This window comes from Dermacentor andersoni, chromosome 1, assembly GCF_023375885.2.
Source record: "Dermacentor andersoni chromosome 1, qqDerAnde1_hic_scaffold, whole genome shotgun sequence".
NCBI classification, from domain to species: Eukaryota; Metazoa; Arthropoda; class Arachnida; order Ixodida; family Ixodidae; genus Dermacentor; species Dermacentor andersoni.
In genome coordinates, this window is record NC_092814.1 from 340,776,745 (window position 1) to 340,799,685 (window position 22,941).

Consider the following 22,941-nt stretch of genomic DNA (forward strand, 5'->3'; position numbering starts at 1 on the left):
AGGCGACAATCCATATGCACCGCCATTCCCTGATGCAAGCATTGCAATGTGGGCATCACATTTCACTTCAGTGGCATCCTGAGTTGCCCATCAGTTCGATTTTGTTTCCATTTCCCTTCGCCCTCTTAATCACCACGCAATAGGAACACAAAATGTGTCTCAGGCCACCAGAGCACCACCAGCTCTACACGCGTTGGTGTTTAGTGCCGCAACAATCCGTGCGACACTTCGCGTTACGTAGAGGCTAACAATAGTAGAGTCTTTCGAAATTTTTTAGTTACGTCGGATCGTACATTTTCGCAGTTAGTATGACTTTTCTTGCAGTTTTTTCCCAAAACGTATGAGCGAGGTTCTACTGTATTTGCTGGCATCACTGCTAGCCATGTAGGGATGCCTGCCCTCTGCAGGAAAGCGGTAGCTTCGCACATGTGAGGAAAGGCAAGTTCCTATTGTACAAAAGACATTTGTTTTTACTCATTACAGCGGGCGGCTGGTTTGGGTTTTACTGAACTCTTTAGGCTCACAAAGCAATGGCTGTCAGGTCAGGGAGCATGCAAAAGCCTCCTCATTTTTTATTGCATTCGATAAGTTTTTCTGTGCAAACAAGATGGTCTAGTGGTTCAACTGGCGCTTGAGCCTCCACATGCTTTGTACAGTAATGTGCAGTATTGAATAAGGGCACTTGTGCAGGCGATGTTAAAAATGTGAGAGTTAAGACGGCTAGTCAGGCTTAGGCCGAAGGTTCATCTGAAATCGGCTTCATGCTCTTGTGAGAGTGAAAACCCCACACAATATGAAGGATTGCTCGTAAAAATTTGTAATTACGGTCTTGAAGCACTGATGGATAAAAGCAACCCTTGGTGAGGAAAATAAAGTTGCACTTGATACTGTTACGGATGAGATGGGTTTATTTACAGCATGATTGAGGGGGTGTAAAGACGAGATCGCAGACAGTTGGGCATTTCTTCTACCTCTTCGGCTCTGCCGCGCAGCGTAAAATCTTCCTCCGCCGCAGCCGAAGCTCGCCAAGTGATTTAGGAAACCACAATTGGTAGTGCGGTCACTTCAGGCGGGCGACATGAACCACTTGTGTCTTCCGCGACTGGTGATTATTGGAGGTCAGTTTTGCTGTGACCTAGTTGACGTCACTTAATCGGTTGCGTATCACGAATGGCCCGCTATATGTTGAGAGAAACTTGTGATACAAGCCTTTCTATTGTAGAGGTGTCCACAGTTAAACGTCATTGCCTGGAACGAAAGTGACGGGTATATGCCGGGCATCATAGCGTGCCTTGGTTGAAACTTACGAAGAGAGTGTTCTTAGGCGAGCAAGCCGATGTGCGTCTTCGGCACGACACAATGTCTGTGCAATGGGTTTGTCTTCATTCAGCGTGAATGGCAAAATTGTGTCCAAGAACATTTGGGGAGTGCAAGCGTACATCAAATAGAAAGGTGCATATCTCGTTACTTTGGGCTTGGCTGTATTGTATGCGTATGTGATAAAGGGCAGCACGTCATCCCAATTCTTGTGATCAGCTGAGATGTACAGTGAGAACATGTTGGTAAGCGTACAATTTGTGCATTCAGTGAGGCCATTTGTTTGTGGGTGGTATGGCGTTAAATGGCGATAAGTAGAACTACAAAGACACAGCAGATCTTCAGTGACGTCGGCGGTTAATTGCCATCCACGGTCACTTGTAACAATACGTGGAGCGCCGTGCCGCAGGATGACGGAATGAAGCAGAAAATGTGACATTGGCGGCAGTAGCAGAGGTAAGGGCCGCAGTCTCAGTATAGCGTGCCAAGTAGTCGGCGCACACAATAATCCAGTGATGCCCAGTAGAGCTCTTGGGAATGGGGCCGAGCAAGTCTATACCAACTTTTTCAAATGGTAAAGTATGTGGTTTCACTGGTTGCAAAAAGCCTGCAGGAGGCAGCGCCTGCTTGTTACGACATTGGCCACCAGTCTTGTGGCAACCTTTCTTGACAATGTATTGTCTTGTGCCCTTCCATAGCTTCGGCCAGTCAAAGCGCTGGCATAATGGATGAAGCGTGTGAGCATAGCTGAGATGACCCGGCGTGATGTCATTATGCATGGCGCGAAGAATCACAGTTCGCAGGCGTTCGGGAATGACTGGGCCCAACGAAGTGCCGTCAGCAGAGTAGTTCTTTTTGTAGAGCAGGCTGTCGCACAGTGTAAACGGCATGGTCTGACCTGAAGTGAGGGCAGCCTCCAATACGGGTGTCAGCATAGGATCACGAAGGTGTTCACGTTTAAAGGTACCGATGTCAGGAAACTCGGTAATGCTGGCAAGGTAGTTGTCGAAGTCGTCGTCGTTACTGGTGGAGTGTGGCGACGGGAGACGAGACAAGCAGCCTGTTTCAGTATGACACCAACTGCTCTTGTAGCCAACAGAAAAGTTGTATTCTTGAAGGCGTAACGCCCAACGTACCAGTCATCCAGAAGGATCCAACAAGCCAGCAAAGGGAATGATGACCTGTCACTATCTTGAAATGGCGACCCTACAGATATGGCCGAAACATCTGGATGGCGAAGACTACTGCGAGGCATTCCAATTCGGTGACTCATCTCAGTGTCTGACTTGCGTACGGAACGTGCTGGCGCCCATGATGAAGTTGAACAATGATGGCGCCAACACCCACACCGCTAGCATCAGTGTGTAGCTTAGTCATGGCCTCTGGATCGAAATGGCGCAAGACTGGCCCAGAAATTAGGAAATACTTTAGCTGACGGAACGCGTCCTCACACTCTGTAGTGCATACGTACGGATTGTCTTTGTGAAAGAGGCACATGAGTGCGTGATCAAGTTGGGTGAAGTTCTTAATAAACCGGCGGAAATATGAACGCAGGCCAAGGAAACTTCTAAGGCATTTAGCTGTCTGCGGTTGACTAAAATCGCAGAATGCAGCAATGTTTTCAGGGTCAGGTCGTATACCATCTTTGTCGACAAGAAAACCAAGCACGAGAGTCTGACGTTCACCAAAGTGACGCTTCTTTGAATTTCAAACCAGTCGAGCGTTTTGTATGCAGTCCAGTACGACGCCAAGTCGCTAACTGTGCTCCTCAAGTGTTTTTCCAAAGGTGATTATGTCATTGCGATAGTACATGCTGATCTCCCATTTCAGTCTACGTAGCATGGTGTCCATAAACCTTTCAAAGGTTGCTGACACGTTGCATAAACCAAAAGGCGTAACAATAAACTCGAAGAGTCCGTCTGGGGTCACAAAGGCAGTGTTCTCTTTATCTGTCGGGTGCATCGGTATTTGCCAGTATCCCGATCGTAAGTCAACAGAGGAAAAGTAGGAGGCTGCATGAAGGCAATTGATAGCATCGCCAATGCATGGCAGAGGGTTTACGTCCTTCTTTGTGGCTGCTTTAAGTCGGCGAAAATCAACACAGAATCTCCAAGAATTGTCCTTTTTTCTAAATAGTATCACTGGAGCTGCCCACGGGCTGCAAGACTCCGGGACTCCTGCCCTTTCATAGCATTTCTTGAAACTTGCTCGTCGATTACTTTTCATTCTGCAGGGGACATGCGGTACGGCTTCTGGCGAATAGGCATCACTTGGCTTGTGTTTATGTGGTGATACGTTCGCGAGTCGGGAAGCGAAATTGGACTGGCACATAGCATGAAATCGAATACTAGCACATAGCAGAGGAGCACCTTTTACAATTCTTTCCACTCTAAGAGGATAGCGACTTGTTCGTCGTGCCATAAAAATCTGCGGAGTAGTAACGATTTTCTGCCCTCGTGTCGGTAGAAGCGTCAACGGTCGTTTCCGACTCAAAGGTGGCCAGCTTGAGTCCCATCTACACATTCTATAATGGATCATGGAACCAGTATATTTTTCTTCAACATGGTAGGGGAGTACGGCTCAATTAAACCATGACACCTATGTGGAGGGCAATCCGTGGAAGTCACCGGAACAAATAATGCCACAGTCTGAGCCAGTAAAAGGAAATCATAGGACACAGAAAATACTCCCTGCTTGTCTCTATCAGATACTGCTAATTTGGGTGTCATCACATGACTTTGAAGAGAAATTTCACTTGCCCCATAATCTAACATCGCACCACATTCACCAAGAAAGCCAATGCCAAGGATGATATTGCTACGGAACAATATGTGCGATCACAAAAAGGCGAGCAGTGCGAAGACGACGACGACGATGAGAAGCTAGCGCGGGCTGTTGCCTCTTGGCCAAGCGCAGCGTATTTTCTTGTAAATATACTTGTACATAGCTTCTCGTCTGCGTCTTCCTACGTAACATATCTGGTGGAGGTGGACGTTCCCTGTACCTCGTCACGGAGCTTCGTAGTGGACGGTACGTCGAGCCTTCCTTCATGGCTCCCGGCGACGACAACCGGACACCCCCGGCTCCGACACCTGCTGCCACTTCGACGACCTACATCACTCTCCCCGCTCCCCGTGATCCTGGCGTATTCTCGGGCAAAGATGGGGAAGACGTCGATGACTGGATCAGCCTGTATGAACACGTCAGCCGCAATAACCGGTGGGACCCTACTATTATGCTCGCCAACGTAGTCTTTTACCTCGGTGGCACACCTAGAGTTTGGTATCGGACGCACGAAGATGAGCTCACCAGTTGGGATTCACTTAAGACACAGCTTCGAGACTTGTTCGGCAACCCCTACGGTCACCAACTTGCCGCGCAGAAGGCGCTTTCCGGCCGTGTGCAGACGTCAACAGAGCCCTATGTCACGTACATTCAGGACGTCTTGGCTCTGTGCCGCAAAGTTGACGCCCACATGACTGAGTCAGACAAGGTTGCCCACATCCTCAAAGGCATTGCCGATGACGCCTTCAACTTGCTCGTTTGCAACAACGTAGCGACGGTGGATGCTGTTATAAAAGAGTGCCGCCACCTGGAACTCGCTGAAAGCCGACGTATTGACCAGCAGTTTGCCCATCTGCCCAACACCCCAGCGACATCTTCCTGTGCCGACGCTCCTCGTCCCAACAACACTGCCGATGTTACCAGGATCGTCCGGCGTGAGATCGAGGCCGCCTATCCGACTGCCGTCGACTCCAGTCCCACCAACATATCTGCAGTCACGGTCTCACTGATCCAGGCAGTTGTCCGCCAAGAGTTCGAAAACATGGGTCTTCACACCATCTGCTCGGCCCATCGTCCTGATACCCGCCCGGCTTGTTCGATTCCGCCCCGTCCCGCACCTTCTTACCCACCACGTTTCCGCAACCCATCCGAATGGCGCACTGCTGACGACAAGCCCATTTGTTTCCACTGCCATCGAATCGGGCACATTTCTCAGCACTGTCGCAGTCGCTGGAGTTCCCCGACCCGGTCTACTTATACCGCCTACTCTCGCCCCCCAGGTGGCCCTTCTCGTCCCTATGCCGCACGCTCCGATAACGCCGCCGCTGATTCTCCTGCACCGAACCGCTCCTATTCTCGTTCGCCTTAGCCCCAACAACGACAATCTTGCTCTCCCCAGCCCCGTCGCTCCTATTTGCCGACTCCCTTCGGACGCTGCTCCCAGCCGGAAAACTAGACGATGCAGCGCCTCGAGGTGACGCTGCATTGCTCCCTACACCGCCAAATCCTCTACTGACGTTGCCCACTCATCTGAACCTTCTTGACATGCAAGTCGACGGTGTTTCTGTGTCTGCACTCATAGACACTGGGGCGCATTTGTCCGTAATGAGCGCTGACCTTCGTAACCGGCTCAAGAAAATTATCACGCCCGCCACGACGCCTGTTGTCCGTGTCGCCGATGGCGGAACAGCCCCCGTAATTGGTATGTGTACCGCCCGCGTCTCCTTCGCCGATCGCTCAACAATCGTGCTATGTATTCACAGTCATCGCCCACTGTCCCCATGACATCATCCTCGGCTTAGACTTCCTCTCCGCACATTCTGCTCTCATCGATTGTTCCGCCAGTACTCTCCGCCTTGACCTGCCTGTTCTGGATCCTGCTGAACCACACCCCAGTCGCCTCAGTTCCGTCTACTTCGTTCGTTTGCCACCTTCGGCACTGATCTACGTTGACCTAGTGTCTTCCCCACCAGTCCCCGACGGTCACTACATCGCGGCTCCTATGCAAGACGTCCTCCTTACACACGGGATCACAGTACCTCATACAGTTTTATCTATTACGGCGAATTGCGTCTGCCTGCCAGTGGTCAACTTTGGCTTGACGACACAAGTGCTGCCACGTGGGATGTCTCTGGCCCAGCTTTGCTCATTCGCGGATCACTCAGTAGCATCCATTGCAGTAGACGACACTTCATCCGGTGCTCCTCTACCATCGCAGTCGGCAAATTGTACCATCGCTGACTTGCAGAAAATGATTGCGCCCGACTTGCCGTCCGAGCACGCTGGTGAACTCTACCGCGTTCTGTTTTCCTACCACGATATTTTTTACTTTAACGATCGTCCTTTGGCCCAAACTACAGCTGTCAAACATTGCATTAATACCGGCGATGCCCCTCCTATTCATCGCTGCCCGTATCGAGTGTCACCAGCTGAGCGTCAAGTTATTCACGCAGAAGTTCGCAAAATGCTTGCCAAGAACATTATTGAACCATCATATAGTCCATGGGCGTCACCTGTTGTACTGGTCAAAAAGAAGGATGGCTCATGGCGCTTTTGCGTGGACTATCGGCACCTTCACAGGGTTACCAAAAAGGACGTGTATCCCCTACCTCGGATTGATGACGCCCTTGACTACCTCCACGGTGCTCGCTATTTCTCCTCTATTGACCTTCGCTCCGGCTAATGGCAGATTGCCGTGGACGATCTCGACCGCGAGAAAACTGCTTTTGTAACACCCGACGGTCTTTATCAATTCAAAGTGATGCCGTTCGGTCTATGTAACGCCCCTGCCACTTTTGAATGCATGATGGACTCCCTTCTTCACGGTTTCAAATGGTCCACGTGCCTCTGCTACTTGGATGACGTTATCATATTCTCCCCAACGTTCGCTACGCACCTCGAGCGCCTCTCAGCAGTCCTGGACGTTTTTCGTCGAGCCGGGCTGCAACTCAACGCATCGAAGTGTCAATTCGGCCGTCGCTAGATTACCGTCCTTGGACATCTCGTTGACGCGAACGAAGTACAACCGGACCCAGGCAAGATCCATGCTGTTGCGCACTTCCCTGTTCCGAAGTGTGTCAAAATTGTGCGCAGCTTCATCGGCCTTTGTTCGTACTTCCGCCGTTTCGTGTGAAATTTTGCCGCCATAGCATGACCACTAACCGAGCTTTTGAAAAAAGACGCCCCTTTCCAGTGGGGCGATAACGAGGCCTCTGCATTCTCACATCTAATCGACATTCTCACAACGCCTCCCGTTCTGGCCCATTTCAATCCTTCTGCGCCTACCGAAGTCCGTACTGATGCCAGCGGTCACGGAATTGGCGCAGTACTGGCACAACGCCAGCATGGCCACGACCGTGTTATCGCTTACGCCAGCAGGCTCCTCTCACCCGCGGAGCGCAACTATTCCATCACTGAGCGTGAGTGTCTGGCCCTAGTTTGGGCGGTTGCGAAATTCCGCCCATACTTATATGGCCGACCCTTTTCCGTTGTCACAGACCATCACACGCTTTGCTGGTTATGCTCACTGAAAGATCCTACAGGAAGACTTGGTCGCTGGGCCTTACGCCTCCAAGAATATTCGTATACTGTCACCTATAAATCTGGCCATCTACACAAGGACGCTGACTGCCTGTCTCGCTACCCGGTCGACGAGCCTGACAACGCCGACAGTAGTAGCGCCACCGGCATTTTCTCTGTGTCTGCCTTCGCTAACATCGCCGATGAGCAGTACCGAGACCTATCGCTGCGAGCACTTATCGAGCGTCTGCGCTCAACACCTACCGACGCATCCGTTCGCCGATATGTCCTCCAGGGCGGCATTCTGTATCGAAGGAACTTCCTCCCTGACGGCTCTGATCTTCTTCTTGTCATGCCAAAACAGCTACGACAGACTGTGCTCTTTGAGATGCATGACGCACCCACTGCAGGACATCTTGGGGTAACCCGCACGTACGACCGCGTCCGCTGCTGCTTCTATTGGTGTGGTCTCGCTCGCTCCGTTCGACGCTATGTTGCTGCCTGTGATCCCTGCCAGCGTCGGAAAACACCTCAGGTGCTACCTGCCGGTCATCTCCAGCCGATCACCGTCCCTGTAGAACCGTTCTTTCGTGTTGGATTAGACCTGCTCGGTCCCTTTCGCACGTCATCCTCTGGGAACAAATGGGTAGCCGTCGCGACTGATTACGCCACCCGATACGCTATCACTCGGGCTCTCCCTACCAGTTGCGCCACTGACGTCGCGGACTTTCTCTTGCGTGACATTATCTTGCTTCATGGCGCCCCGCGACAGCTGCTTACTGACCGTGGTCGAAACTTCCTCTCGAAAGTTATCGCTGACATTGTGCGTTCCTGCTCCATTCAACACAAACTGACTACCTCACACCATCCTCAAACCAATGGCCTGACAGAGTGGTTAAACCGTACTCTTACCGATATGCTGTCCAAGTACGTTTCCAAAGACCACCACGACTGGGACATTGCCCTTCCTTACGTAACATTTGCGTACAATTCTTCCCGGCACGACACCGCCGGATTTTCTCCATTTTATCTACTGTACGGTCGCGAACCTACCTTGCCCCTAGACACGGCACTTGCTCCTGCTGCGATCTCAACAAGCGAGTATGCGCGCGACGCCATTGCCCTCGCCGACCATGCACGCCAGCTTGCCCATGCTTGATTGACGGCCTCACAAGCCACTCAGCAGTGTCATTACAACGCCCGCCATCGTGACGTACAGTTTTCACCTGGTGCGCTCGTGCTCCTGTGGTCGCCCTCCCGTCATGTCGGACTTTCAGAGAAGCTCCTTTCGCGATACACAGGGCTCTACCGCGTGCTCCGCCAGGTGACGCCTGTGACTTATGAAATTGCTCCTGTGGGTTCAACCTCGTCCTCTCTTCTGGCATCAAGTGATGTCGTGCATCTCAGTAGGCTCAAGGCCTACTTCACTGCTTCCGAGTCCGATCTTTAGTCGCTCCGGGACGGCGCTTTTGCAGCCGGGGGTAGTGCTACGGAACAATATGTGCGATCACGAAAAGGCGAGCAGTGCGAAGATGACGACGACGATGAGAAGCTAGCGCGGGCTGTTGCCTCTTGGCCAAGCGCAGCGTATTTTCTTGTTAATATACTTGTACATAGCTTCTCGTCTGCGTCTTCCTACGTAACAATATTGTGAGTGATCGTGTTCCAAAACAACAAATTCAGTTGGAAAACCTTGTCCACCAACACTCACTATAGCAGAGGAAACACCAACTGCAGCAGGGGTTCGCCCCCAATTCAAAAGTACTCTTTTGGTCCCACACGAACATAACTTTGTGTCCAAGACAGCTTTGAAACAAAACACTCATAACTGCAACTGCAGCACCGGTATCCACTAAGGCACCAGTATTTAAGCCATCAGCACAGGCACTTGTTCTTGAGCACGGCACTAGGCGGAGGACGCCAGGCAGAGGACTATGTGACCATCCCGCAACCTCACCTCCATCGGTTGCATCAGCTAGTTTCCCAGCTGGGATGGTGGTTAAAGTGAGTGACGACACGGCGATGGCGAGCGGCGATAGCAGGTTGGAGGTGGAGTAAGACTGTGGTCGGAAGCTGGAGTCTCACGCCGGGATACACGTTCATGCGTTTGTCGTCGAAGAGGTGCAGTGGTCTGCCATGGTGCACTGTCTTGGCCTCCAGATTGATAGTCAGGGATGGCCGATTTCCTCCATGAACCTTTCCCACGTTGTCTTTGTGGTCGCATTATTATCAAACCAGAGAAGCGTGGTTCTGGCAAGAAAGAAAACGACGTTCCACCTATTGTGACTGCTTAGCCTTTGATAGTACAGTCGAACCCACTTATAACGATACTGGTTTTAACAATATTTCGGTTATAACAATGAGAAGCTGCTGCACTGTTAACGTTTATATGTTTTCCATAGTGAAATAACCCTCTTACTACAATGCCCCGATGCCGCCTTATTGGTTGTAACGATGGTCTGGCTGCGGGGTGTCTGAGCCGAAAGGTAGTGAAATGCGAAATCCTTGAAAAGAAAAAGAAACAAAACGAGAAATTCGAGCCACTGTATTGTGGGCCGCTGCTCTGATAGACGCCGCGCGCTCATTTCCCAGCCATTTCCATGTGCCTCTCTCTCATCCCCCTTCCATCCCTCCGAAGCACAAATGGACCGCGCCAACTGCGCAGCTCACGGATGGCACGCGTGTAGCTCGCTTTCTCCTCGATTGGCGCAGTTCTGCAAAGAGCTTAATCGCTCGCGTTCATTTTTGTTGGTTGCGTCAGAATCGTTCTTGGCCACGTGGTTTTTCAGCCTCGTTTGACCAGCAGTTGGTTTGACTCGCCGCCAAACGGGAAGATGGTGATCCGCCTGCTGATCAGCAATGCACGATGTTGCCGGTGAAAAGAAAGTGCATGGCTATAGAGTTGGAAACTAAGTGCTTCTAACTGATGAGGCGATCGTCGCGAACATACTTGCATCAGATAGCGACGACGGCAGCCATGACGCGGTAGGGCAGGCGTCCTCAACATACTCACAAGAGGCCCGGCAGGTGATTCAGTCCCTCCAGGGCTACGTTTTCGTGAGGAACCGAAGGGACTGAACCAGAAGGACTTACGCTACACTACGTAGAGTACCTAGATGCCTTGAAGAAGGATGTCTGCAAGCGTCAGGTAAAGCATGCAAGGCTGATGGACATAAGGTTTTCTCGTGCAAGCCAGTCAGAAGTACGTGGCGAGATGCTAGTGGCGATCTCGCCTCAGCGTTCTGGATTTCTCAAGCTGACAGGCAGCTGTCTCGCAATTTTTAAAAGGTCCCTTTTGGGGCCATCAAAGCGATGCCTCGGCAAAGCATATAAAGCTCGCATATCCCTTGCCACCCGTGACCCTTCTATGCAGTTGTTATAGCAGTGCCATTCTTTAACGCTGACAGCCGTGGCTTGTTACACGCGATCAGAGCGCACAGGAAGCAGTTAAATGATTGAACACAATCAGCACCCAGATGGGGGAAGATGGTGGGGAGGAGCACTGGCCTTCCCGCCATAGTTTTCTCACATTAGCTCTGCCATCCCCATATTTCAAATTTTTCATGCAACCCGGTTATAGCAATTATTAGTTATAACAATGGAATTTTCATGGCACTTGAATATTGTTATAAATAGGTTCAACTGTACTTGAGACAGTCATCAATGTCCTCATCAGCTTTGCCGGAGAAGGTGTGTGGCTCCTTCTGAAAAATCCAGCAGATGACTTGCCTAGGGCAAGTCATCTGCTGTGTCATGGCTGCCGCCAGCTGCTTGCAGTTCGTTCATGTCCATGTCTTCAGGCAGTAGTCCAACCAAGCGCTGGCTTTGTTGGAGGGTGCGTTGAAGAAGGTTGTCTAGAGCGATTACCCAGCACCGTCTACCAAAGTTGTTACAGATGAGATGGGTTTATTTACAAGATGATCGAGAGGGTGGTCAGGCATTTCTTCTTTCTCTTCGGCTCCGCCGCGCAGCATAACAATACTTGTAGAACATATATCAAAATAACACACTCACAAGCATCTACCATTGTTTCAGACATTGGTAAAACAAGCTGTACGTGAGATCGTAAAACTGACAACCCGAAACAAGCTTCTGTTTCTTCACTGCGGCTGTCATTTAAAAGTTACGTTGCCTGAGTTGACCACAGCGCATTTTTTGTCTTTTTATTGAAGTGCTGGGAGCACTGGAGGCTAGTTTTGATGATGCCTCAGTCTGTTTTATTTTACAGAATTTCAACAGAAATGTTTAACAATGCATAAAAAAAAAAACGTTTGGTCAAATTGATATCTATAGGTGCGGTAAGAAGGGGTAAGCATTCTGTGGTAGTTGGTCTCCCTTTTGGTGGCACTCCCTATTCATTAGGTAGAGCGACGCTTTCCACTCTGGACTGGCATAGGTGTACAAAGGCATATGTGGCTGCTTCTGCAATGCTGCTGCATGGGGGTTAACGAGCAATTGCCACAGATCTGAGGGCATTATGGCGACGCCCAGGGCTTTCTCGTTTATACATGGCAACATCTCAGGTTTATGCCACATTTATTGATTATAAAGCGAGGGTGCCAGTTGGTGAACCTGAGAAAAAGCACTTAAGCATGCACTCAATATAAGCCAGTATAGAGTAGCCGATTATTCTGTGCAAAATACAGAATATTCTGTGCTTAAGAACAGTGCGGCATGTGCTGTCGTGAGGTCACACTTCAAGGCAAAATTTGCATTTAACTCGCTTACCCCTCCTTTACTGCTAAATTTTAGAATTCTTGGTGCGGGTTTTACAGTGGAATCACGGTATACGTCCTGATTTTGCGACATCGCGGGCTTTACAACAGGTTAGTTGCACTCTCGTGAGCTTCCTTAGAGAGATTGCATTAGAAGCCTTGGTGATACAATGCAAAATTAAGCACGTTCCATATCGTCTGACATTCCATGCGAAACAACTAACCCAACAGCAGACATGTGGGAAGCGCTGCGCTGCCAGAGGGGATAACGGCGGAGGCACTGTCCCCTCTGCCGGGAGGTGGAGAGCACCCTTTTATATCCAGACAGCTCTTACTGGTTTCCAGGCTCCTTGTTTTTTATTCCCTCCCGTTCGCTGCCCTCATCAATTCCTTCCTCCTCTTTGCATTGCGCAACTACTTTCATGCCTTCATAGCCGTCTCAGCATTTTCTCTCACCAGTGTCTGCTCGCTTCGCAGGTTTGCGTTCACGTATACGGCTGACAGCGTTTTTGTCACTCTGCCAAGCCCACTGTCTTCGTACAGGGCCAGTAGCACGGTTGGCAACGTACTTGGATGCGGCTGTTGCCAAGTCTCCTCATAGTGAAACTATCTCCGAAAGTGATCACAGGAGAATACCACCCTCGTGCAAATGGAAAGTGTGAAAGCATGGTGTGAAGATTGAAGCGATTGGGCACCAGAAGGCATGCAGACCGTATTGGATATGCGGGTTCACGCACAAGCACCCAAGACTTCTCGTGCATCCGTCGTTGGGTTTTCAATTTTGCACGAGTTGTCGTGCCATGCTGACACCGCTGGCAGCCACCTTGGATGAGGACGACGCCACAAATTCTGCTGTGCTTGTGCCGACATTCGCGGATATGCTGCATAGCATGGACAACTTTGAGAGCTTCGTCTGTACAGGCGGCGATGCTGTAGGTGACCTTGTGAATATTGCTGCACTTGAAAGACTGCTCTTGCAGTGTGGCCCAAAAAAAATGTCTACAGTGAAACCCACTTATAATAATATTCAAGTGCTATGAAAATTCCATTGTTATAACCGGGTGGCATGAAAAATCAAAATTGGGGGATTGCAGAGCTGATATGAGAAAACCATATAGGCGGGGAAGCCAGTACCCCTCCCTACCAGCTTCTTCCGCCCAGTTGCTGATTGTGTTCACTCGTTTAACTGCTTCCTGGACACTCCAATCGCGTGTAACAAGCTGCGTTTGTTTGCGTTAAAGAAAGGCACTGCTATAACAACTGCAAAGAGGTGTTATGCGTGGCAAGCGATATGCGAGCACTGCCGAGGCATTGCTTTCATGGCCCCAAAAGGGGCCTTCTGAAAATCGTGAGAAGGCTGCCGTGGCAGCCTGTCAGCTTGAGCAATCCAGAAGAAACGCCAAGGCAAGATCGCCACAAGCATTTCGCCACGTACTTCTCACTGGCTTGCACGAGAAAACCCTATGTCCGTCAGTCTTGCAAGCTTTGCACAAAGCTTGCCGACATCCTTCTCCAAGGCATTCAGCTGCTCCACATAGTGTAGCGGAGGGTTCCTCGCAAAAACGAAGCCATGCGCTTTCTATCTATAGCCGTGCCAAAATCTATAGCTATGTGCTCTCTTTTCACCAGCAGCGTCGTGCATTGCCGATAATCAGCGGGCGGATCAGCCATCTTCCGTTTTGGCGGCGAGTCAAGAGAAGCTGAGAAACCGCATGGCCAGGAATGACTTCGGTGCAACCAACAAAGACGAATGCGAGCTGCGAGCAACATGCAAGCAATCTGCTTGCGGCGCAGTTGGCGCAGTCCATTTGTGTTTTGGAGGGTGGGGAGACTTAGACCTATGGGCGCAGCCCATTCGTGTTCGGAGGGTGGACGGGCGACAAGAGAGAGCTGCGCGGAGATGGCTGGAAAATGAGCCCGCGGCAGCTGTTGGAGCAACGGCCCATCGTGCAGCGGCTTAAATTTCAAATTTTCTTTTTTCTTTTCAAGGATTTCGCATTTCACTACCTTTCGGCTCAGACACCCAGCAGCCAGACTTCATCATTATAACCGATAATGCAGCATTGGGGTATTGTAGTAAGTGGCTTATTGCACCATGGAAAACATACAAAAGTCAGTGGTGCAACAGCTTCTCATTGTTATAACCGAAATATTGGTAAAACTGGGATCGTTATAAGTGGGTTCGACTGTATATGGAATTGACTGTTCTTTTTATTTTTTTTTTGAACGTCTGTAAATCGGTAAAAGGACATTTTAGCATGCTGGCGGGCATGAAATCGCAGTACACAGTATGTTCAATCTTTCAAATGAACTGTGATTGCCACCCACACGGCAGCATTCTTTCTCCATTTATTTTTTTGGTGGTTTTGGTTTCCGATTTCTGCTGAGTATTAACCTGTAGCTTAAATAGCATAGACACTTTCTTGAGGGAGCTTATGCCATTGTTCCCCGCAGGGGAGTCTGCGTCAGGTTGCGACACCACGTACCCAAGCACACGAGGGTTGGACCCTGCCGTGTGTAGCTGTGCACGGCTTAGCCGTGTCCGGGAAAAAGGAGATCCTGGGTGTTGAGCTGATGCCGGGTGTTCGGACCGTTACGGCCCCCCGGCGGAGGCAACATTTGGCCTCTGCTTTGTGTAGACGGCACCTCCAGACTGACCCACCCAGGGGAATCGGCAGTCGTCTTTTCCTGTCCCCCTTGTCAATCTTTTCCTTTCCTCTCTTTTACTGTGCTATCATCTCTTCTCTTCCATCACTTCCTAATTTTCCTAGGCGGCTTGGGTTAACCTTGTGTATGTGCCCTCCCTTGGGTATAATATATTAGCTTATAGTGGCAATGTATGGTTGGTGCCTGCAGCCTTACGCGTTAAGTGCTGCAGCATTCCCAGATTGGGCTCTGTGGTGGGTGGCCGCCATTGCTGTCGAAAAGAAACCGAAGTACTGTGGGAACACCCGCATTTCCCCGCCTATATTTGATCGTCACCCTCAGAAGAGGGGACGCACCGAAGATTTAAGCACGTTTGACCCGCACAAAAGAGACCTACCCGAAATACCATGTTGTACACAGCGAGAACGCTGCAAAACAGGCCAGATTCATTTCACCATTCATAGTTGCAAAATCTTTGACCGAAGCCTTAGGGTCAGGTTATAAAGTGACGAAAATGGCTAGTGGAGACCTTCATCTGGAGCTCCCTCAGAAACATCAGTACGAGAAGCTCGGCAGTCTTGTGACATTTAATAACATACCAGTTCCTGTTACGCCACACCGATCCATGAATAGTTCATGCAGAGTTGTGTCAGAGGCAGACCTCCAGGATTTGACAGAAGCAGAACTCCTGGAAGGGTGGAAAGATCAATATGTCACCAATATGAAACGTATTATCCTTAGACAAGACTACAAAGAAATCCCTGCCAAACATCTTGTCCTAACATTTGCATCTAGCATTCTGCCAGGAACCATTGAAACAGGATACATTAGGTTAACTGTCTGACCATATATCCCAAACCCTAGACAGTGTTTCCAATGCCAAAGGTTCGGCCATGGCTCACAGAGCTGCCGTGGTCAAATAACCTGTGTAAAGTGTGGAGTCCAGGGTCACCCCTCCGACAACTGTAGTGGCACACCTCGCTGTGTGAACTGCAGTGGTGACCATCCAGCCTACTCACGCTCCTGTCCGAACTGGAAGAGAGAAGACAAGCACCCTCAAAGTCTAAAAAAAATATTTTGTTTAAGGAAGCCCGTAAGAGGTGCCCACCTTTCCACAGCATACCTTATGCTGATGCGGCGCGTCGGGGGGCTAGCGTTGCAGCGGCCAATGCCAAGTGCCCAGCTCGCGCATAGCGAGCTGGTACCTATGGCTCCTGCCTCCAAGGTGGAAGTAGGTAAGCCCACTCCACCCAACCAGCAAACAGGGTAGGCTACCCTTGGGTTGCCGGCCCCACAAAAGTTACCTGCGGCAACCTGCGCTATGCATAGCGATCCCACAGGACCAATAGCGGCCCCAAAGGTGAGTGCAGTCAAGGCTGCCTCAAGCCGGCACAGCTCGGACCCAAAGGCAGCCCCATCGACCTCCGGGTGCAGGGGCGCAGGGGTCTCGCGGAACTTCTTGCTCGCAAGAATGCATGTCCGGCGCCTCAGGCAGTGGGCACTACACCTATCCTGATGGCGCACCAAGCGCCTAAGGAGCGGCGAGGCTCCCTCGACCGTTCCAGAAAGGACAAAACCCACGTTACAGGGCCTCAAAAGAGCTCTGTAATCTAAGGTACCACTTCCATTTTTGTACACACAGCACCAATTTACTTTCAGTATGGATACACAAATTATTCAATGGAACGTCAGTAGTCTTCTTGGAAACCTTGATGACATGCAAGAACTTATCAACGAACACAATCCAAAAGTGCTGTGTTTACAGGAAACCCACTTACCGTATTTACTCGTATAATGATCGTACTTGCGTAATGATTGCATCCCTGAGTTTTGTCGTAAAATTCGATTTTTTTTTCTTTCCCGTGTAATGATCGCATCCCTAACTTGTCGCAGCCATATTTCGTGTGCCAAGTCTGGCTAATGATGATCGTGCTTACCGTCTGTTGAATGCTGTCAAATGCTACACGAACAACTCTTGAAGACATACCAAGCAGTCTGCACGCGCCAAACATTCTTGAGCAGATGCCCAATTTTATTCTTTTCACTTTCCGCACTCCCATGAAAAAAAAAAGCTACAACCAAACTTGCCTTGGCTTTATTACTTGTAGGCTTCATAATGGTTTTGGCCAACAACAACAAAAAGAAGCCGCCTTTCGGTTCTTCTCATTTGCACTCGTGAGCACGCAACAAATTGCAAGTGGCAACTATACTGGCCACGTTTACACTAATACGTTAGAAGTGTACCCCATTCATATGCCGACACTTGTAACACAGCTAAGATATTCGCCCACCCTTAGCGGAAACATGCCGTATTAGGATAGTAGTGAAGACAAATGCCGCAATTTCCGCAGCATACCCGTCATGTGTTTCTATGTCACTGGCAGCTATGCACGCCCATCTCTGTTTCTGTCCCCTCAAAGTGGACATGGCTATGGTATTGTCGCAAACTTGCCAATATTAACGATATTATTCATTATGATACGGAAGAAACTGTTTCAATGTGCGTAATGTACTCGCAAGAAGAAAAAAAATCATGTTCAGCACGTTCGGCTTGCTCCGCCGGCTGCCATATTTGTCCCACACTGTTACAGCGGCAGCCACCTGCTTGTTGACCTGTTGTTCTCCCGCAGCAAACGAGAGTTGAAAAAAATATATTTTCGCGGGAAATATAACCCGCGTAATAATCGCACCCCTGAATTTACGTCGTTTTTTTTTTTTACAAAAATGTACGATCGTGATGCGAGTAAATACGGTGAAATCGAAACACACAAACTTTCTCCGACAGTTTGTTACATTTCGCAAACATCGTTATGATGCTGTCACATCATCGGGCTGTGTTGCCATTGTAATTCATAAAAGCATGGCATGTCAACGTTTACAGCTACAAATGCCCCTTGAAGCAGTGGCGGTTGAAGTTGTTCTCCTAAACAAGCTTATCACCATCTACTCGCTTTACATACCCCCACATTACCACTTACACAAACATTAATTTCACTCCTTTATAGATGAATTGCTAGAGCCTTATCTCATCCTTGGCAGTTTCAATGCACGCAGCAGCCTATGGAGTGACTCTCATATACATGCGCAAGGTCGTCTTGTTGGACAGTTTTTCTCCTCTGATGCGTGTCTCCTGAATAAGAAGGAACCTACATATTACTACATATTAAAGTCATGTATGAAATGATCAAAAACTTAAACACTGACACACAAGTTACACTACTTGCACTTTTCAACACTTTTTGGGCTGTCGGATACTTGCCGACCGCATGGAATGAAGCCATTGTGGTCCCTGTTTTGAAACGGGGCAAAGACCCTTCCACCGTGGCAAGCTACCGCCCGATAGCTCTCACAAGTTGCCTTTGTAAGCTATTTGAAAAAAATGATTAATCGGCGACTCATCCACTTCCTTGAACTGAGCAAAATGCTTGATCCCTATCAGTGTGGCTTCAGAGAAGGGCGGTCCACAACCGATCATCTTGTACGTATTGAAGGAAATATCCGTGACGCATTTGTACACAAAGAATTTTTATTATCCATATTCCTCGATATGGAGAAGGCATACGACACAACGTGGCGCTACAGAATCTTGAGAGACTTGTCTGAAATGGGCATCCGTGGCAATATGCTAAATCTAATAGAAAGCTATCTGTCCAGTCGTACCTTCCAGGTAAAAATCTGCAATGTACTGTCACGTCCATTTATACAGTAAACTGGCGTACTCCAGGTAGGCGTGCTCAGCTGCACACTCTTTATCGTTAAGATGACCATGCTTCGTGCTTCATTACCACCGGCCATTTTTTATTCTGTCTACGTGGATGACATTCAAATTGGTTTCAAATCTTGTAACCTCGCAGTATGCGAGAGACAGGTGCAGCATGGCTTGAACAAGATGTCCAAGTGGGCAGACAAAAATGGATTTAAAGTCAACCCTCATGAAAGTTCCTGTGTTCTTTTTACAAGAAAGAGGGGCCTTGTTCCAGATCCTTGTGTAGAACTGTATGGGTAACAAATACCTGTCAACAAAGAGCATAAATTTCTAGGTATTATACTGGACTCCAGGCTCACTTTCATTCTACACATTAAATATCTTAAAGAAAAATGTCTAAAAACGATGAACTTACTGAAACTTCTATCTCGCATTACATGGAGTAGTGACGGGAAGTGTCTAATGAATCTTTACAACAGCCTAATTTGGTCAAGATTTGACTATGGTGCCATCGTATATAACTCTGCCGCCCAGAGCGCGCTAAAGATGCTAGATCCTGTGCACCATCTAAGTATCCGCTTAGCCACTGGCGCTTTCAGGACAAGCCCGATTGAAAGCTTGTATGCAGAATCAGATGAGTGGTCACTCCACTTGCAGAGAACATACATCAGCCTCACATATTTTCTCAAAATACACTCCATGTTTGTCATACCGTTACCGATATGACATGTGCGACACTTTTCCACAATCGTCCCTCTGCAAGACCGCCTTTCTTGTTGTGCTTGAGGGAGCTTAGTGATGAAATGCATTTCCACTCCTCGAGCATCGCTTAATGCATGGGAGTGGGAGTGGCAGGTGGTAGTATGTGACATATCCTTTCTAGAAGTTGCAAAGCACGCTTCTGAGGTCGAAATTCGAATGCATTTACTAGAACTTCGGTACAAGCGCTCGTGGACAGAGTTCTATACAGACGCTTCCAAGTCGCATGCCAGGGTGTCCTATGCAGCCGTTGGTCCATCCTTCTCGGAATCGATGTTCTGCATCCAGAAACAAGTATCTTTACGGCCAAGGCCTACACAGTATTGTCGGCTGTGAAGCATAGAAGGACATTAAAATTCCAAAAAGCAGTTATATATACAGACTCTCTAAGCATTGTGAAGGCCATGATGTCACTCTGCAAGGACTAAAATCCAGTACTTAATGAATTCTATTCCTACCTGTGTAAAGCGTATCTATCTACCGTATTTACTCGCATAATGATTGCACTTTTTTGTCAAAAGAATTGATGCCAATTCAGGGGTGCAATCATTATGCTGGGTAAATTTCCCACTAAAAGAAACATTTTGTTTTTTCATACCGCATTTGTTGTGGGATGACAAGTAAGGCGGCTGCCGTTGTCATTGTAGGACATCAAAACAAAAATGGCGGCCGGCGGTGCAAGCCAAACGCGCCGAACGCAATTATTTTTCTTCTCATAAGTACATTACGCGCATTGAAACAGTTTCTTCCATATCAGTAATGAATAATATCGTTAATATCGGCAAGCTTGCAATAATAACCTAGCCATGTCCACTTTGAGGGGACAGAAACAGAGAAACAGAGATCCTCGATTCTCCTCGCCTTTTCTCCTTGGCTCCCGCGGACGGGCCGCAGCATTCTATGGAGGTGTGTTATTTTGGGCCAGTTTCATGGCCCAGTGGTGCTTAAAATTTTGAGAAATGCCGATAACCGCATCAATAATGCTCAAGGCAACATTTCTGAGGAGGTTGGTTTTTTCCTAACGCCGTATGAACGGGGCATACTGATGTAAAAGGAGCTTTGAGGCGAGTTCGATACTGCAGACAGTTTTTCTGCCACATGATGAGATGCTTTACTTTGTGCGTCTGAACTAGTATTGCTTGTGGCACATCTCTGCACCGTAATCCTCCTTTATACACCCTAATCCACCCTTAATCCCCTAATTCACCCTAATCAACCTTAATCCTCCCTAATCTGCCTTAATTCAATAACTAATGAATTAATTAACTTGGCTAATCATTAATATCTTATACATGGCTGGACATGCTTTGGGTCGTTTCTGGCCTTCTTGGGTCGCGTGATATTTTCTGTTCACAACGCTACCTTGCAACAGAGATCTAGAGACTTTCGCCTTAAAACTTAAAAAGAAAATCGCAATCTGGACTAGCTAGCGCTCATCACCTGCAAACCACGAGTATACTTGCCGCTAATTTTTTTTGGCCTGCATGTTGCATGAAAGCAACAAAATCCCTATAAAGAAAGGCGTCAGACAGGGAGATACGATATCTCCAATGCTATTCACAGCATGTTTACAGGAGGTATTCAGAGGCCTGGAGTGGGAAGAATTGGGGATAAAAGTCGATGGAGAATACCTTAGCAACTTGCGATTCGCTGATGATATTGCCTTGCTTAGTAACTCAGGAGACCAATTGCAATGCATGCTCACTGACCTGGAGAGGCAAAGCAGAAGGGTGGGTCTGAAAATTAATCTGCAGAAAACTAAAGTACTGTTTAACAGTCTCGGAAGAGAACAGCAGTTTACGATAGGTAGCGAAACACTGGAAGTGGTAAGGGAATACATCTACTTAGGGCAGGTAGTGACCACGGATCCGGATCATGAGACTGAAATAACCAGAAGAATAAGAATGGGTTGGGGTGCGTTTGGCAGGCATTCTCAAATCATGAACAGTAGGTTGCCACTATCCCTCAAAAGGAAAGTGTACAACAGCTGTGTGTTACCAGTACTCACATATGGGGCAGAAACCTGGAGGCTTACGAAAAGGGTTCTGCTGAAATTGAGAACGACGCAACGAGCTATGGAAAGAAGAATGATGGGTGTAACGTTAAGGGATAAGAAAAGAGCAGATTGGGTGAGGCAACAAACGCGGGTAAACGACATCTTAGTTGAAATCAAGAAAAAGAAATGGGCATGGGCCGGACATGTAATGAGGAGGGAAGATAACCGATGGTCACTAAGAGCTACGGACTGGATTCCAAGAGAAGGGAAGCGTAGCAGGGGGCGGCAGAGAGTTAGGTGGGCAGATGACATTAAGACGTTTGCAGGGACAACATGGCCACAATTAGTACATGACCGGGGTAGTTGGAGAAGTATGGGAGAGGCCTTTGCCCTGCAGTGGGCGTAACTAGGCTGATGATGATGATGATGATGCATGACTGACGCACACATCGACGTAAACTGAAAATAATAGCTCCTCTTCAAGCTGCTATTTTGGTCTTAGGTAAAACAGACAATGTGACCTAAAAATAACGAAAAGTGCGATTGAGAGGCTGTATCATCGCTCAGAATTCTTCACAGCGGGAAACAACCTACAGTGCTGCATTTCCGACTGAATAAAAAGAGTTGGCGACGTGCGAGGTGATGGAGTCCCACCGGAATATTAAGCATACTGAGGACAACCCTGTTTTTATGCAACATACAAATTTCTGCAGCAAAAATGCTGGTGAGTAGGCTGGGTGAACTAAAGAAAATGCAGCATTAGGGAGTGCTTTGATACAAGCAATAAGAAAGACGCCTCACCTCACAAACAACATCGGAACAACAACGGAACAATGTTCTTTCGGCCAATCTTATGCAGCCACTGCTTCCTGTGCAAGCCGTCACGCTTTTTGATGTGGTATCACAAATATTGCATAACCATCTTCAGGCTTCTTGATGCAGTTATATGTGCAACAGCACGGCATAGCGCTAGCGCAGAAAGTAGGAAACACAGCGTACAATGTTCGACACCAAGCTAAAGTGCTGAGCCAGCCGAGCTGAGGAGAAAAATGGTGCGGACGAAAAAGAAAAACAAGCAAAACGCAAGATCCGCGCGTTTCCAAGGGCAACGGCAGGGAGACCAATCGTCCTGCAGAAAAACGGGGGCAAAACTGGTTGCCGTGGGGGGGCGGGACGCGCAAGGGGTGAGGAGGAGGTGAGGAGGTTGCACAGCGGAGGCAGAGTTCAAAGAGTTCTGGTACTTTAAAATTATCAAGGGACTTTAACCCTCGCAAGTCAGTTGCCAGCCTGTGTCGACACTGCAAAAGTCCGTTTTATACGCCCGATTTTAAGAAAAATTGTCGCTAATTTCATCCGCTGTAGCCGATAGTACATTGTAGCGTGGTCCATTAAAAGTGAACTTCGTTGCGTTAATAAAATAGGTAGAACAAATTAAGGCTGAAATATAGTTGGTCATATCCAAAAGTGTTGTACACGGGCCTGTTGTACACGGGCCTGTT

The 22,941-nt window shown here is 48.6% G+C and overlaps 1 protein-coding gene across 2 annotated transcripts in view; it reads left to right on the plus strand.

Annotated features, from left to right (window-relative positions):
* LOC126516760 (piwi-like protein Siwi) overlaps positions 1-22,941 on the plus strand; it is a 173,529-nt gene that overhangs the window by 72,167 nt on the left and 78,421 nt on the right. The window lies entirely within an intron of this gene.